Source organism: Pan troglodytes, chromosome 1, assembly GCF_028858775.2.
Source record: "Pan troglodytes isolate AG18354 chromosome 1, NHGRI_mPanTro3-v2.0_pri, whole genome shotgun sequence".
NCBI classification, from domain to species: domain Eukaryota; kingdom Metazoa; phylum Chordata; class Mammalia; order Primates; family Hominidae; genus Pan; species Pan troglodytes.
In genome coordinates this window covers 84,529,068-84,545,682 of record NC_072398.2, presented here as the reverse complement: position 1 = coordinate 84,545,682, position 16,615 = coordinate 84,529,068, and the positions used below count along the sequence as shown (strand labels likewise).

The following is a 16,615-nucleotide window of genomic DNA, read 5'->3' as shown; positions in this document are numbered from 1 at the left end:
GTATATATGGTGGTAATGGGGTTGGTGGGATAGAAGAAAAGGAGAAAAAGTCAAGCATATTGCATTTCTTTAAAAAAACCTTGAATATATTTTTAAACATTTCCTGATGTTTTTTATTCCTGTGTCAAAATCACGCAAGTTTAAAAATTAGGAAAACATGAAAAATATTGAATGCCATTTACTAAGGAGAATATTTATAGATAGCAATGAATAGCTGCAATTGTTGTGAATAGTTTTTAATTTTAGAACATAATAGCTATATATGGCACTTTTCAGCCAATTTTCCTCTGTGCATTGTCTGCATCAAAGTTAACGCAAATCAAATCTTTGGAGGAGGTTAAAAAAATTTATTTTTTGCTCCTTAACACCCTTTTGTTCTCTCTCTTTCCTTTTCTCTCTGTGTTCAATTAACACCCCCATCACAGAACTGTAGTGTGTGTGTGTTTTTTTAATTCTACTACTTTATTTCACTTTTGACACCCTCCCTTATTATTCTCGCCTGCCACTTCTTTTTAATATAGCAATTACATTATGGGACTTCTCCTCTCCTCTCCCCTTTAAAGCATTAGAGAATAATTTGTGTGTCTATGTATATGTGTGTGTGTATGTTTGCATATATAGGTGGAGGGGCGGTGGTTTATGGAAGGAAGCTATAGATTGCGGGAAGAGAATTCTGATGGTATTAGGCCTTGAGCAAAATAGGAGTAAAATAACTTTAAACCATTTAGAGCAGCCTCTGATCAGATTCCTTTTGGGGTTGAAGTGGTAGGAGTCATTTTTGTAGAAGGTCATCGATAGCCAGCAAATGCAAAAACTTGTCTTGCTGATGAGAAAATTCAAGAATTTGGTTCATTTTTTTTTTTTTCTCCCTCCTGGTAAAGATGCAGAGGAAAGAAAAGGGGATCAAATGAAAGGAACTTACAAGTCAGTTTTACCTGATGCTGTCTTTCAGGTACAGTGTGTTAAGGCAGAAGTAATGTGGTTAGACCCTATATTATTTATTTATTATAATGTGGATATAAGCTGTAGACCTACAACAATATAACTCTGACAGACATAATATAAGAAGAACTTGTAATGAGAAATGACCTTTCTTTTTAGTCACTTTTGTGTATTCCATTTTTAGTCTACTACTAGAATTAGAACAATTCTGGCTTTTGAGAAGTGCAAAGAGTAGTTTGGTCAAAGCTGCCAGAATGAGAATTTGGGAAATTTTGGTGTCATTTTTTTCTAACAATAGGAGTGTCTGTGAGGATTGGACATGAGAGAGATTTAGGTTATACTGAAGGATCTGGAAGGGGATTTATAAGCGGGGAAACATAGAACCTTGTGAACTAAGAGCTGTGGGGCATTGAGCTGGGCCGGGTGTGGGTGGGTTCTGTACAGTAGGCTGCACTGTTGGCTGAGAAGGGGGCATTACCTGCCTGTGTGTTTAGTTCACTGCTGGTGCCAGACCTATTCACATGGTTTTGCCCCTGCATTCTGTTGACATCCATGAACTTTTTGGTGTGGTTGTTGGCAAAATTATAAAAATACCCCCAAACGAGCAAATAAACCAAAACCTAGATGTTGCACATAATTTAAATTGGAAGACATTTTCATTTGTAAAGCATGACCCTGACTTCTTTTGTGTCATACGCATATCTTAGGAAAGCTTATTCTTCAATTTGGTTTCAAATCTCTTTTAGATGGATGATACTATGTTTGAACTTGGTGAAGTGAATCTAAATATTCTTTTTATTGCTTTTCCTTTAAAAAAAGAAGTTTACCAAAAAAAAAAAAGTTTACCAAAGCACCACATGATAGAGACAGTGTCCTAGGTCCAGCTCCAAACAGCTCTTATTCATTCTCTTATGACCCTAAGAAGCACCCATTCGTTTTCATTGCCATATTAACCTGATTTGGGGGAATATAATAATTTTGGTTCCATTGCCCTTTACCTGCAATGGTGTGGTAAGATTTAAGGAATGCAATAATTGATAAATAAGTACAGAATTCATGAGTTGTTTGTGAACTGCTTTGAATTCCTGTGGGTTATGTAAATAATTAAGGCACTGTATTTTCTATAATGAATTATCTCAGGATTCATATCTTATTTCACAGGATATCACTGCATTTCGCTCTTTCAGGCTAAAAAAATATATGTCTACTGGTCTTTAAGTAATGGGGTAATCGATCGTCGCTCATGAGGAAAGTTCTCTGGTTGTATCTTTGCCCCATCTGCATCTCAAAGATGGCACTTCTAGGAACTTAGCAGAGTGATCCCCAGAGGGGAAAAAAGGTGCAGGAATAGACTTTCATAAGATTATAACACCTATCCCCCATGATGGCAGAATAAGGTCAATAGTGTCTTACCCGAAGGTCTTCTTACCTCTGACAGCTCTCTTTCAATCTCTCAATTATTGGTGGAAATTGAGATTGCAATGGGTGGAAAATTCATCCTTTTTGGTTTAGGTTGTAGTTTCAACTGCATCTTCTACTGAAACTTTTGTCATTAAGTAGGTATTGGGGTGGGTATACCTCACACTCTGTGCTAGTTCTGGACCTTCTACTAAGTAGTTATAAGACCATAGAAAAGTTGCTTAAATAATTTTATGATAAACTATAATAGTAGTGGTTAAGGACCTGGTCTTTAAAGCCAGACTCTCTGAGTTTGTATCCTAGATCTTTTACTTCTTAACTGTCTGGCCTTATTCAAGTTAAAAAACCTCTCTGTGCCTCATTTTCCTTATTTATAAAATGCAGAGATCATAATGGTACTTATCTTAGAGGGTCGCTGTGAGGTTAAATAAGGTGATAGATGTAAATTACAGTGCCTGGCATAGAGTAAACAGTCAATAGCTGCTAGCTGTTATTATTTCTGGACTTGTTTTCTTATATGAAATAGAGAGGCTTACACCAGATGGTCCCTAAAGACAAAGCCAATTCCAAGACTCTGATTTTATGCTGAAAAAAGACAAAAATTGCTGAATTTAAGATTTGCTTTCTTTTTTTCCTTGCATTTTTTTTTTTTTTTTGTCAGAGTCTCACTCTATCTCCCAGGTTGGAGTGCAGTGGCGTGATCTCGGCCCACTGAAACCTCTATCCCTGGGTTCAAGCGATTCTCCTGCCTCAGCCTCCTGAGTAGCTGGGATTACAGGCATTCACCAGCTAAATTTTGTGTTTTACTAGAGACGAGGTTTCGCCATGTTGGCCAGGCTGGTCTCAAACTCCTGATCTCAAGTGATCCGCCTGCCTCGGCCTCCCAGTGCTGGGTTTACAGCCGTAAGCCACCATGCCTGGCCCTGTTTCCCTTGCTATTCTCTTAAAGTGAGAATTAGCTATATCTGGCCAAAAGTCTGGGACAGATTGGAAGAAGAGGGGGAAAAGAGAATGAGTAAGAACAGAGGAAAAGTTTTTAAGCTACTTTAAAAACTTTTAAACTACAAACTGGACAACAACCACTTGAAAAGCTAGAATTGCATATTAAGGATGGTGTTTTCTTAGCGTCAGCAACTGGAGGCATTGTGTAATCATAGTTAAAAACATTTCATTTTCTCTCTGAAGATACATAAGCCTATCCATTCAACTTGCAAAGTTCCAAAGCAGGAAAAGTAGCACAAGTGAGTTTAGGGCAACCTGACCTTTTCTTTTTCTTTCTTTTTTTAAATTATACTTTAAGTTCTGGGACACATGTGCGGAACGTGCAGGTTTGTTACATAGGTATACACATGCCATGGTGGTTTGCTCTACCCATCAACCCGTCATCTACATTAGGTATTTCTCCTAATGCTCTCTGTCCCCTTGTCCCCCACCCCCTGACAGGCCCCAGTGTGTGATGTTCCCCTCCCTGTGTCCATGTGCTCTCATTGTCCAACTCCCATTTATGAGTGAGAGCATGTGGTGTTTGATTTTCTGTTCCTGTGTTACTTTGCCGAGAGTGATGGTTTCCAGCTTCATCCATGTCCCTGCAAAGAACATGAACTCATCCTTTTTATGGCTCCATAGTATTCCATGGTGTATATGTGCCACATTTTCTTTACCCAGTCTATCATTGATGGGCATTTTGGTTGGTTCCAAGTCTTTGCTATTGTGAATAGTGCTGCAATAAACATATGTGTGCATGTGTCTTTATAGTAGAATGATTTATAATCCTTTGTGTATATACGCAGTGATGGGATTGCTGGGTCAAATGGTATTTCTGGTTCTAGATTCTTGAGGAATTGCCACACTGTCTTCACAATGGTTGAATAATTTGCACTGTCACCAACAATGTAAAAGAATTCCTATTTCTCCATATCCTCTCCAGCATCTGTTGTTTCCTGACTTTTTAAGGATCGCCATTCTAACTGGCGAGAGATGGTATCTCATTGTGGTTTTGATTTGCATTTCTCTAATGACCAGTGATGATGAGCTTTTTTTCATATATGTTTGTTGGCCGCATAAATGTCTTCTTTTGAGAAGTGTCTGTTCATATCCTTCACCCACTGTTTGATAGAAGACAACCTGACCTTTTCTTGCCTTTCTAGTACATTCCTTATTTAGGAAAAATGTTATCTTTGTCATAAGGACAGCCTTGATTCATAGTAGATTTATTCTTTATGATTTTTATAGCTTTCTTGAAATATATTTCTAACACCATGAAATTCACCCGTTTAAATGATATACAGTTAGGTGGTTTTTAGTGTATTTACAAAGTTGTGAACCCATTATCACAATCTAATTTTAGAACATTTTTATCAGCCTCCTTGCTCCCTAAAAAAACCCAGTACTTTTTACCAATCAGTCCATATTTCCCCCTTCACCTAGTCCCTGGTAACCACTAACCTACTTTCTGTCTTTGTGGTTTTTGCCTATTCTGGACATTTCACATAAATTGAATCAGAAAATATTTGATGTTTTTTGACTCATTTCTTCTGTTTAGCACGTTTTGGAGGGTCATCCATACTGTAGCATCTATCAGTACTTCATTTTTCTTTATGGCCAAATACTATTCCGCTGTATGGATATACCACATTTTGCTTATTCATTATTCAGTTGATGGTCACTTAGGTTGTTTCCATTTTTGACTATTATGAATAATACTGCTATGAACATTTGCTTACAGGTTTTTATGTATGAATATATGTTTTCATTTCTCTGGATAAGGAGTGGAATTGCTGGCTTGTGATAACTCTATGTTTAGATTTTGAGAAACTGCCAAACGGTTTTACAGAGTGGCTGCAGTAGGCACATTTTTTTAAAACAGCTTTATTGAGGTCTATTTGATATACAAAAATCTGTACATTATTTTTATATATATATATATATATATATATATATATATATATATATACTTTTTTTTTTTTTTTTTAAGATGGTGTGTCCCAGGCAGGAGTGCAGTGGTGCGATCTTGGCTCACCACAATCTCTGCTTCCCAGGTTCAAGCGATTCTCCTGCCTCAGCCTCCTGAGTAGCTGGGATTACAGGCATGGGCTACCACACCCAGCTGATTTTTGTATTGTTAGTAGAGATGGGGTTTCACCATGTTGAGCAGGCTGGTCTCGAACTCCTGACCTCAAGTGATCCACCGGCCTTGGTCTCCCAAAGTGCTGGAGTTACAGGTGTGAGGCACCGCGCCCAGCCTGAGCTACCACGCCCAGCCTGGTGTATTAAGTCATAGTGTAAATGGCACTAAGTTTTGTCTTCAGCACTCTCAGCTTTTCATTCTTTTCAATCTCTTTCTCCATTCAATGATGTCTCCTCTCTTATGTTTAGGACTCTACTGTGTTTATTGTCATGTTTGGTCAATACACTAAGAAAAAAAGTTTTTGATAAATTTATTTGACTTGAAGTATGCATGATCAGGATTTATGTGAAATCTCTGTTAGAACTATTTGCATTTTAAAGAGGAAAAAAAGTAAGACAAAGGAATGATTCTCCAATGTTGGAATTTCAGATGTCAGGTTCCTGGAGAGGAAGGCACTTTTGAAAAAGATTGGAGAATTTTCTGAATAGTAATCTAGTGTGACAGAGGGAGCATGGACTTTGAGTGAAACCATCCTAGCTTGTGTTAACATTAGTGAGCTATTGGATTTAACAGAGCTTCAGTGTTCTCATTTCTGCGGTGAAGATAATAATATGTATGATGTAGGATGGTGGGCTAAAAAAGACAATAATGTAAAGCACATAGTTTAATGAGTATGCTCAACTAGTGGCCACTACTGTTATTTTTCTGAAACCACATGACAGAGTGTTGACCACCTTTCTCATCAGTTTGGCCTTGTCGGTTCAGGTTGAGTTTTCTACTACCTCTGTCCGGGAATTTTAGAGGTTCACTAACATGCTTCCTGACCCTGCTTTTATGTTAAATGGTTGTCAGTGTGAGAGAAATAAAAGTCTCGGGCAAAACGCAGCAAAAGGCATCTCCACACTTTCACACCCCCCTCCCCTACTTCTAGAGTTCTGTGGAGAGAATCTCACAGAACAGTGCTTTTCAGTGAACACCTGTAATTTTAAATTTAATGATTTACATTTTCTAGTAGCCTCATTTTTAAAAAGTAAGAAGAAGCAGGTGAAATAAATTTTAATACTTCTTATTTAACCCAAATATATCTAAAAATCTCTCAACATGTAATCAATATAAAAATTATTAAGATATTTTGCATTCTTTTTTTGTGCTAAGGCCTTGAAATGGTAATGTTAAATTTAATGATTTAAATTTTTTAGTAGCCCCATTTAAAAAAAGTAAAATGAAACAAGTGAAATGAATTTTAATAATACATCTTATTTAACTTAAATACATTGAAAATATTTCAATATGTAATCAACATAAAAATTAATGAGATATTTTACATTCTTTTTTTGTGTGTCTATGCTGAGGCTTTGAAATCCATTGTGTATTTTACATTTACAGCACATCTTTTTTTTTTTTTTTTTTTTTTTAAAGACAGAGTCTCTCTCTGTCATCCAGGCTGGAGTGCGGTGGCGTGATCTCGGCTCACTGCAACCTCTGCCTCCTGGGTTCAAGGGATTCTCCTGCCTCAGCCTCCCAAGTAGCTGGGATTACAGGCGCCTGCCACCACACACCCTGCTAATTTTTAGTAGAGATGGGGTTTCACCATGTTGGCCAGGCTGATCTTGAACTCCTGACCTCAGGTGATCCACCCACCTTGGCTTCCCAAAGTGTTGGGATTACAGGCGTGAGCCACCGTGCCCAGCATTTATAGCATATCTTGATTTTGCCTTGCCATACTTCAAGTGCTCAATAGCTACACATGAGTAGTATCTACCATATGGGACAGCACAGCCATAGAATAGTTGTTCTGGCATAAATCCGTTTTGTTCCTTTTTTGGCATAGTTTTTACATTCTGAGGAAGATACATGGTTGTTCCCCACTCAAACTTGAGCTGGTAGTTCTGTAGCAATTGAAATTGTTTCCTGATGGCTAGCCGTGTTCCAGATTAAAGCATATTTGAGACATCTTTTTCTGGAAGAGAACGTCCACCTTACCCTATTGAGGTCACTGCTGGCAGCCGGGATGGGGTGGTTCCCCCACCTCCTTCTCTGTGTTTTTTGCTTCTTTCTTTCCATAGCTCTTCATTTTAGGTTCTTTCTTCCTCCTTAACAAAATCTTAAGTGTTCCCTAGAATAGACTGAGTGGGCCGAAGCAGTTCCTTGTTTTCTTTAGCTGTAATGCAATGGAACAAGTACAGAGCACTCCATGGTATGACAGGAGTTTGCTGGACCCTCTGCAGCCTCACACTGACTACCTCTGTGGTAGCATATTATTTTGAGAACGCCATTTAACCTCTTAGTCTCAGGTTTCCACATCCATGGAATGGGTGACTCTAGAGAGCCTCTGATCTGACTCCATATTCCATGGGTTGTGAGCCCCAACATGATCCCTGCCAAAGCTTAGATTCCTAGGACACAAGCAGGTGGAACATTTATAAAAGAAAATTCTTTTTCATTGTTATGGCAGTTCTAATTTCTCCTATGAATCCTTATATCTTTCCTAGATGGTCATGTAAAACTGGTTATGGTGGTGTTAACGTTACCCTCCATCAATCAAGTTGAATTGGAGAAGGCAAACTGAGAGGGAAAAAAATAGTGGAATTAAAAAAATTTTTTATTGCTGGGTGTGGTGGCTCACACCTATAATCCCAGCACTTTGGGAGGCCGAGATGGGCGGATCACCTGAGGTCAGGAGTTCGAGACCAGCCTGGCCAACATGGCGAAATGCCGTCTCTACTAAAAATACAAAAATTAGCTGGGTGTAGTGGTGGGCACCTGTAGCCCCAGCTACTTGGGAGGCTGAGGCAGGAGAATTGCTTGAACCCGGGAGGCGGAGGTTGCAGTGAGCTGAGATTGCGCCTTTACACTCCAGCCTGGGCAACAGAGTGAGACTAAAAAAAAAAAATTATCGAAGCATTCAGGATCCCATTTATAAGGCCAGTTGGAGGCCAATCCCAGTTTAATCCACCTTGTGGACTTTGTGATGGAATGCATATGTTGTTTTCATGCTATGTATTTGCAGCTATTGGATTTTAGACTGGAAACTTGTCTTGGAATAGATTTCTGATTGCAGTAGTGCAAGTGCAGAATACCTTCTTGAGTTCATATGGTAGAGCCCAGGAATTTAGGAAAGGAGTCTGGCCCTCACCTTGGAATGACAAGTCACCTTGGAGTGACTTGTTCAACGTTTGCCTCAGCTGAAATACTGAAATAATTTCTGTTTCCCACCTGTCAGTGGGGCATTTGCAAACTTACAGTGAGGATATTTAGAAAGATGTTTGAGTTTCCCTAAGAAAGTGTGGTCAGTAAGTATGAGAAAAAGTTTATATATTTGTCTTGCTTTGAGACAGGTTGAATCTGCCAGTAGGTCAGAGGAATAAATTTACCTAGTAGCCTGTGCTGGTAGGGCAGAGAGAGTCAGTCGTTTTTCCTGAGGGCGTTAGGTGATTTGAGACCTCAAGTGTTGTCACTGTAAGAGAATCCTCCTTATAATTACCATTGTTAATAGAATTGAAACTTTGCATTTGTCTTTTCTCCCTAACAAAGAAAGACTCCCAGAGAGTCTAATGATGAGCCCTGCCTACATCCATTCTGAAAGGCACTCTACGGATATGAGGGTGTAGACGTTAATTCCTTTCTGTAGAATTTGCATGCAGAGGCTCTAGGGCCAATGCACCCTGCTTACATTAATAAATATTTAAAAACAAAGAGCGGGTAACACAAGCACATCTTTCCTTTGTGCATCCTCCTTACTAGGGTGCCTGTAATCCCTAACATCTTGGGAAGGAAATGTCTGGGTGGGTGCGGGTGGGTGGTGATGCTGCGCGCAGCACCAAGTATAAAGGCCCAAGAAGTAACCACATCGTGTGAGGAATAAATTAAAGCAGCTTCATCCGGAGGCCAATTAAGGAATAATGGGAAAAAAGAAAAAACAAAACCCAGCAACAATAAAACCCAAGAGATGAGAGAACATGTTCGTTCAGACCACGTAGAAAAGAGAAATTGAAGTCGTCTGGAAGGAGTTTAAGGGGATGCATCACAAAATAAAACTTTTGGAACCAAGAAACAGTGGAGAAGCCCGGTGGCGAGCCACATGGCCTTGTGCTAAGACGAGATGCCCTTTTCAGAAAGGATAATGATGATGCCGGGAGCTGGACCGTCGTAGATTGTCGCCTGAGTCTTGCTGTAAGACGCTGCACAATTAGATTAGAGGAGAGGGCTAGGGGTGGCCGCGAACCCCCTCGCAAATCTGTTGACTTCACCGCAGGGCTGATGCGCGCAGCATAGAGGACGCTTGGGAGCGCCCGGCCACTGCCCGGTCCGCCGGCGCGGCGCCGCGTCGCACCCGGTCTTCTCTGCACCCTGCGCCTTGCACCGGCTCCCTCTCCCGTTCGGGCGTGCTGCCCCCCTCAAAGTCTGGCCTTGAGTTCCCAGCGCAGGCCGCACGTCACCGGCCGCCAGCGCGCGGACCGCGAAGCCAAGTGTCCCCCAAGCGGGGCTTGCTGTGTTTTCATCATTTCCCTTGCCTGGCCCGGGTTGCAGTGGTCAGCCTCAGCGGTCTGCTCCCGGCGGCGGCCCGAGGCTCCCCCGCCACCTCTTCTGTCCCGGCTGACTTAACTCTTCTCCCAAAGGGTGGTAAAGAGAGGGCCGCCGCCCCCCAGAGGGAAGACATCCTCTTGGGAGCCATACTTCCTTTATTAAACACCTCTCAATGTGGGCTTGGAGTCACATTCAGAGCCTCTGAGGCAGAGGGGTACCTGCGGTCTGTTCCCAGGGAGCCGGGCCCAGGGTCTGTTCCTGGGAAGGATCTGTTCCGTGGGGCCCGCTGGAGCCGCGTTTTCAATATGCAAAGTGCCGGTGCTGTGCAGACCTCGGTGGTGGTGGTTTTGCATGCAGAAGTGAAATTCAGAAGGCCGCGTGTGAGCACGTGGGTGAGTGTGTGTATGTGCTAACACGCACGCGTATTAATTTGCAGCTCCTTTCTTAGTTGGCCGTGTGTTGTCTCAGCTGTATGCGATAAATATTCGAGTTGTTGGTTTATGGTAATGAAATGAATTAAATAATATAATGTGGAGTTACTGCAGAAACCCTCCCGTCTTTTCTGTCTCTCAGCTCTTACAGGGAGTGCGTCATCTTCCCCTAGGGAGATTTTTAACCCAAAGAACCTTGATGTACTTTAAACAGCACTGACATTTGTTTTCCTTAAGCTCAGTCTGATTTCTTTAACACTTGAAGAAGGTTTGGGGCCTTCAGACATAGCTAGTTTCTTATATGGCGGCTTGTCTTGTCTCAGAGGAATGTTTAAAGGGGCTTCAAGCTGCCTTATTTTTACCAGTCTTCAGAAAATAGAGAATTGATTTTGGTAGTTTGCCCCCTCCTGCCCGTGCACGCATAGTTGCTTCCCCTCCCCCACCTAGCCTGCTGGAGCCCAGGCAGGAAGGGGCTGTCATCATACACATGCCTAAGCCATATTACTTTATTTTTCTTCTTAGAAAGTTACACTAGGAAAGATGTTCTTGATGTGTGATTATTATTCTTAAATGTATTCTAGTGCTTTCTTATTATTGCTCTGTTACAGCTTCACAGGAAACCAGCAGGTCCTGCAGTAGACGGTCCAGAAACTTTCTATTGAATGAATGTGGGAGAGCTAGAAGTCAGGAAGGTTGAATTCCCTCATTACTTCGAAAATCTATAAATTAATTCCCTCTATAAATTTCCACCAGCCTAGTCTCTGATCCACCAGCTGGAGAATCAAGCCCATTATTAATTTCACAGGATGAATTTCTCATCCTAGTAACTCTGGGGGAGAGAACGAAAGGGTTATTATGTAGGTTGAGAGTTCACATGTTGCTTCTGACTGTTACAGATGTTGCAGCTAAAATATAAGCATAGCAATAATAATATCAGCAATGGTGATAGTAAAGAATGGAAATAACTGCTTCCTTCTGCTCCTGATTTGGACACCCCCATCCTCCTACTCATTTATTCTATTGACTCCTCCCTAGGTGTTTCAAGCAGAGATGTTTTGGTGACTTCCTAGGGGAGAGAAGCATCTCTCCAGTGGCTTCCATTTGGGTATAAGTATGCAAAGATTGTTTGTGTTGTCAAGATCCCACTGGAGTATATCTTCTCACCTATAATGTCACCTCCTGCATGTTGCCCTTTGTAAGTAGAGGTTATGGAAGCTCAATTATTTTTTAAGTAAGTTTCATAAAATAATTTTTGAATGCCCTATGTTCTGGAGATGTTGGTGAAAACTCTTTATCTTCCACAGGTTGTATAGTGAAAAAGTTAAAAATGAATCTCTATCCTGGTTGGATTTATTTTTTCATTTGAGAAATACCGTTCAACATTTTTGTTTTAGACCTCCTGGGGGGCATGATGGGACTGAAGAGTCTTTATTCCATTTTGGTCTAGTTATTGCTTTAGCAAATATTTGCAAAACTTCTCCCATGCCTGAAGTGTTGTGACAGAGACTGAAAAATACAGATATGTGTGAGTTGTGGCCCTTACCCTCAAGGAGCTTCCAGGGGCCTGAATCATGGTCAGAATCAATGTGACATGGGCAGGTCCATCACTCCCAAAGCCCATGACAGGAGCCTGGAATGTGTTCCCCAGAGCCAGGAGCGTGGCTGTAAAGGTCATTCTTGACCAAAGTTCATTGCTGCCCTGGTGATACATGCAGAAGCATGCTTTCTTTGAATCAAGGAGTTCTAGTTTTTTTACTTGGATGCCTCAGAAATGTTCTATGTTTGAGTCCTTGCATACTTGGCCTTCCTGCCTTTCCTCAAGCACTGTAACCTCCTTCATTTCCTTTCTGCCTTTCCCCTTTCGCTCTCTTTTGTTCTCTTCCTCCCCTCTACTGGGGCCTACCCACCCCTCCACGCCCTCCCCGCCCCCATTGCTATTTGCCAAACTTGTGACCTGAGACCACTTGGCATTTCCGTGGGATGGCTGAAATTTACCACCCGCTGAATAGGCATTCTGTGACATTTGCTCACCTGGGCAGCTTAAGCTACATGGTCTGCTTCTGCCTTGAAGGAGTACTGAGAGGAAGTGTGAAATTTACCTCTGTGCTCCAGGGTTCTTGCTAGCAGGGAGACAAACAGCAATGCTTTCTAGAAGCTGGAATTAATTTTTATCATAGTGCACATATATGTTTATACCCTACATTTATTATATATTCAATAAGTACATGTAGACAATTTGTGCATTGTCTTCCATTTTTTTAACAAATTAAATTTTCATGCTTAGCGTCATCTTTCACTTTCATACCCTCCCCTTCTCTCCCTCCCTGCTAATAGAACATACTGGGTTAACTTAATGCTCTTTGAGGCCTTGTGTCATTAGACCACCTGTCTCCTTAAGGTTTATGATATTCCGTGTGATGTCTTTCTCACTGTGGCCTGCCCAGTCCTGCTGGTAAGGAAATAGCTGCCTGTCTCTTTGGATCAAACTGGTCTAGGAGCTTGTTCAGCCCAGTTACTGGGACAGACCAGCCCTGGAGGCTTCTCTGACTCTTGGAACACACAGACAGCACAGTCTGTCTGTCCTGGCTGTCAGTCAAAGAAGGGAAACATGCAATGTAGATGGTTAAGCTGTTACTTTATACTTGTGTCCTCCAAGTGATTTGAAGGAAAGAGTGCTCTGGGCCCCAGTAGTGGTGGATCATCCTGGAATGAAACTGAACAGAAAATGTCAGCAGAAGTGATGTTTCATACTTTCCTGTATGAAACAGGAGCCCAGAATTCTCCTGTTCATATGTAATAGGAGTTAATGCATATTAAAAAAAAGTGTTAGGTACAGCGCTATTATTATTACTCTGATTTTTAAGATGAGGAAACTGAGGCATAGAGAGTTTAGTGAATCTTCCTAAAGTCACATAGCTAATGAGAGAGAGGCTGACTTGGAGATTTTACTTGGTAAGTTTTACCAAGTGTAGATTTTTCTATAAAAATATTCATTCCCATTGAGTGACAGCCCGTCAAATTGTGATTCTTCCAAGGAAATCCAGTGGAATCTTACTTGGTTGTCCAAATAACAAATTGTCTGGCTCTACTCATTTCTGATCCTGTTTCTCAGGTACAGAAATTTAATTATCTCATGACTGTGGCTGGCTGCAAAACAAGTAAAGAGGATAAGTTCAAAACTCGCCTTGAGCTTATTTCCTGATTTTCATTAGGCCTTTGCCTATTCTGTTTTTAGAATCCACCTGACTTTTTTTTTTTTTTTTGAGATGGAATCTCACTCTGTTGCTCAGGCTGGAGTGCAGTGGCATGATCTTGGCTCACTGCAACCTCTGCCTCCCGGGTTCAAGCAATTCTTGTGCCTTAGCCTCCCAAGTAGCTGGGATTACAGGTGCGCGCCACCATGCCTGGCTGATTTTTGTATTTTTAGTAGAGACAGAGGTTTCACCATGTTGGCCAGGCTGGTCTTGAACTCCTGACCTCAAGTGATCCACCCGCCTCGGCCTCCCACAGTGCTGGGATTACAGGCGTTGAGCCACCATTCCCAGCCAAGTTTGTTTTTTGAGATGGAGTTTTGCTCTGGTTGCCCAGGCTAGAGTGCAATGATGCAATCTTGGCTTACTGCAACCTCTGTCTCTTGGGTTCAAGCGATTCTCCTGCCTCAGCCTCCCGAGTAGCTGGGATTACAGGAGCACGCCAACACACTTGGCTAATTTTTTTGTGTTTTTAGTAGAGGCGGGGTTTCACCATGTTGGCCAGGCTGGCCTGGAACTCCTGACCTCAGGTGATCCACCCTCTTCGACCTCCCAAAGTGCTGGCATTATAGGTATGAGCCACCGCACCTGGCTCTAGAATCCACCTGACTTCTTTCAGGCAACAAGCATGACTTATTTTTGCAGGGGGTCTAAAGCTTGACCACCGCTGTTGTATATGTCACCTTTCCTAGTTCCTTCTCAGAAGTCCAGCATTTTGACAGAAGCACAAAGCAGGGCACAGGGTCCTGCCTTTGCACACCCTTCCTGTGCCCATTGTCTTATCACACCACCTCCCTGGTGCAGCCAGACTCTAGGCCCTGGGCCCTCCAGTGATTCTACGTGGTGCGGATGGACGCTTCCATGGTGAGACCCAAAAGTCTCATCTGTCCAGTTACAGAGCCTCTGTTGTTGGAAAGGCATATCCAGCAGCTCCCCTACCGCCATTTTTTTTTTTTTTTTTTGAGATGGAGTCTCACTCTGTCACCCAGGCTGGAGTGCAGTGGCAGTGGCGCAATCTCGGCTCACTGCAACCTCCGCCTCTCGGGTTCAAGTGATTCTTCCATCTCAGCCTCCCGAGTAGCTGGGATTACAGGCACAGGCCACCACGCCTGGCTAATTTTTGTATTTTTAGTAAAGACGGGATTTCACCATATTGGCCAGGCTGGTCTCAAACTCCTGACCTTGTGATCCGCCTGCCTCGGCCTCCCAAAGTGGTGGGATTACAGGCATGAGCCACCGCACCCAGGCCCCTTTTGTGATTAGTGGGTGTTTTCAGTTTTGAGGAGGGAAGATCTACCTTCCAAGTTGCAGTGGTGGCCCAGAGAACAGCCTGGTATGCAGGACCAGGGTGAAGGTGAAGCTGTTCATATCACCCCAGGTCTTTGAAGGGGAAGAAAAAGTTCAAGGCATTTCATGTTAAAACTTACTGTTTAGAAAACAATACTGCTGATATTGAAAATATAATAATAGCATCATTATTACCAAGAAGACCTTAATAAAGAAAATTTTACAAAAGAAAATCATAAATCTACTAATTTACCTTTAATCATACTATCCTAGTTCAACGTCTATTTTCAGTTTTCTTGTGTTTACATTTTCTTGTGTTACTTTCCTTATGGCTGTGTAAATTTTCCATGTCTTGGGGATGATTGTGTACTCAGGGAAAATATTTATCCACAGAACCTGTTATGTATCTTATTTATTTGTTTATTGCTTATTTCATTTCAAAAAGGCGTGCAAGAAGCTTACCAAAAGATGTGAGAGATACCAAGAGATTTACTAAATAAATGAGGAAATTAGAAGAAAAAAATTCAGGTAGGGCAATAAAATAACATGCAAAGGAATGTTAGTATGTAAAATGGTATCCATAAGATCCTTTCTTATTGTGAACTTCTCAGGCCTTTTGCTAGTAAGGAAGTAGCTACTGTCTCTTTGGGTCAAACTAGTCTAGGACCTTGTTCAGTCCATATCCTAGAAAGGTTGGCTACAGATTTGATTCTGTGCTTCCTAGTAGCAAAAGCAAAAAAGGGAAAAAGGATCAGTTTCAAATTGCCAAGCATTTAGAATTGGAAACTAATCAGTTATTTAAGGAGAAGCAGATTTTTTTCCTGGTACTGGACCCCATGCAAAATTTCTTTCATAATTTCTTTTTTTTTTTTTTTGAGATGGAGTTTTGCTCTTGTTCCCCAGGCTGGAGTGCAGTGACGCGATCTCAGCTCACTGCAACCTCTGCCTCCTGGGTTCAAGCAATTCTCCTGCCTCAGCCTCCCGAGTAGCTGGGATTACAGGCACATGCCACCACACCCAGCTAATTTTTGTATTTTTGGTAGAGATGGGGTTTCATCATATTGGTCAGGTTGGTCTGGAGCTCCTGACCTCCGGTGATCTGCCTGCCTTGGCCACTCAAAGTGCTGGGATTACAAGTGTGAGCCACCGTGCCTGGCCTCATAATTTCTAGTAAGAAGATGCTAGTGATATGATAGGCATTGTCCTCAACAACATGATAAAAAATTATATTTCATGTTTTACCATAGCCCTTTATGCATAACCCATCCACAGCACTCATCAGATGTTATCATGATTATTGGTTTACTATGTAATTCTCTTGTTAGATTCAGAATTTCTTGAAAATGTTGAACAGGATTTGTATGCTCAGCCCATAGTACATATTCAGTTAATATATTTTTGAATTGAAACACTGTTTTATCTGCTTATTCAAAAGGGGAAAAATTAATTTATTAACACTTATTGAGTACTTGCTACTCTTTACTCTGAAATAAAAAGAGGGATGAATCAAAAGTCCCTGTCCTTGAGGAAGGTATGATTTACTGGGAATAAACATGTATTAATAGTTATATTGTACTCTAGCTGGATAATTGCTACATGATAGAAGTGTGAACATTCTTTTGTGAAATGAC

General features: G+C 41.5%; 1 protein-coding gene across 9 annotated transcripts in view; it reads left to right on the top strand.

Annotated features, from left to right (window-relative positions):
* PBX1 (PBX homeobox 1) overlaps positions 1 to 16,615 on the top strand; it is a 326,500-nt gene that overhangs the window by 7,515 nt on the left and 302,370 nt on the right. Inside the window, exon 1 of one of the 9 annotated variants that reach the window (XM_054655240.2) lies at positions 10,278 to 10,407. The exons of the other annotated variants lie outside the window; for them this stretch is intronic. The gene's annotated coding sequence lies outside the window, so the exon portion shown is untranslated. Of the gene's footprint in view, positions 1 to 10,277; positions 10,408 to 16,615 lie in introns of those variants that run through there. 9 annotated transcript variants of the gene reach the window in all.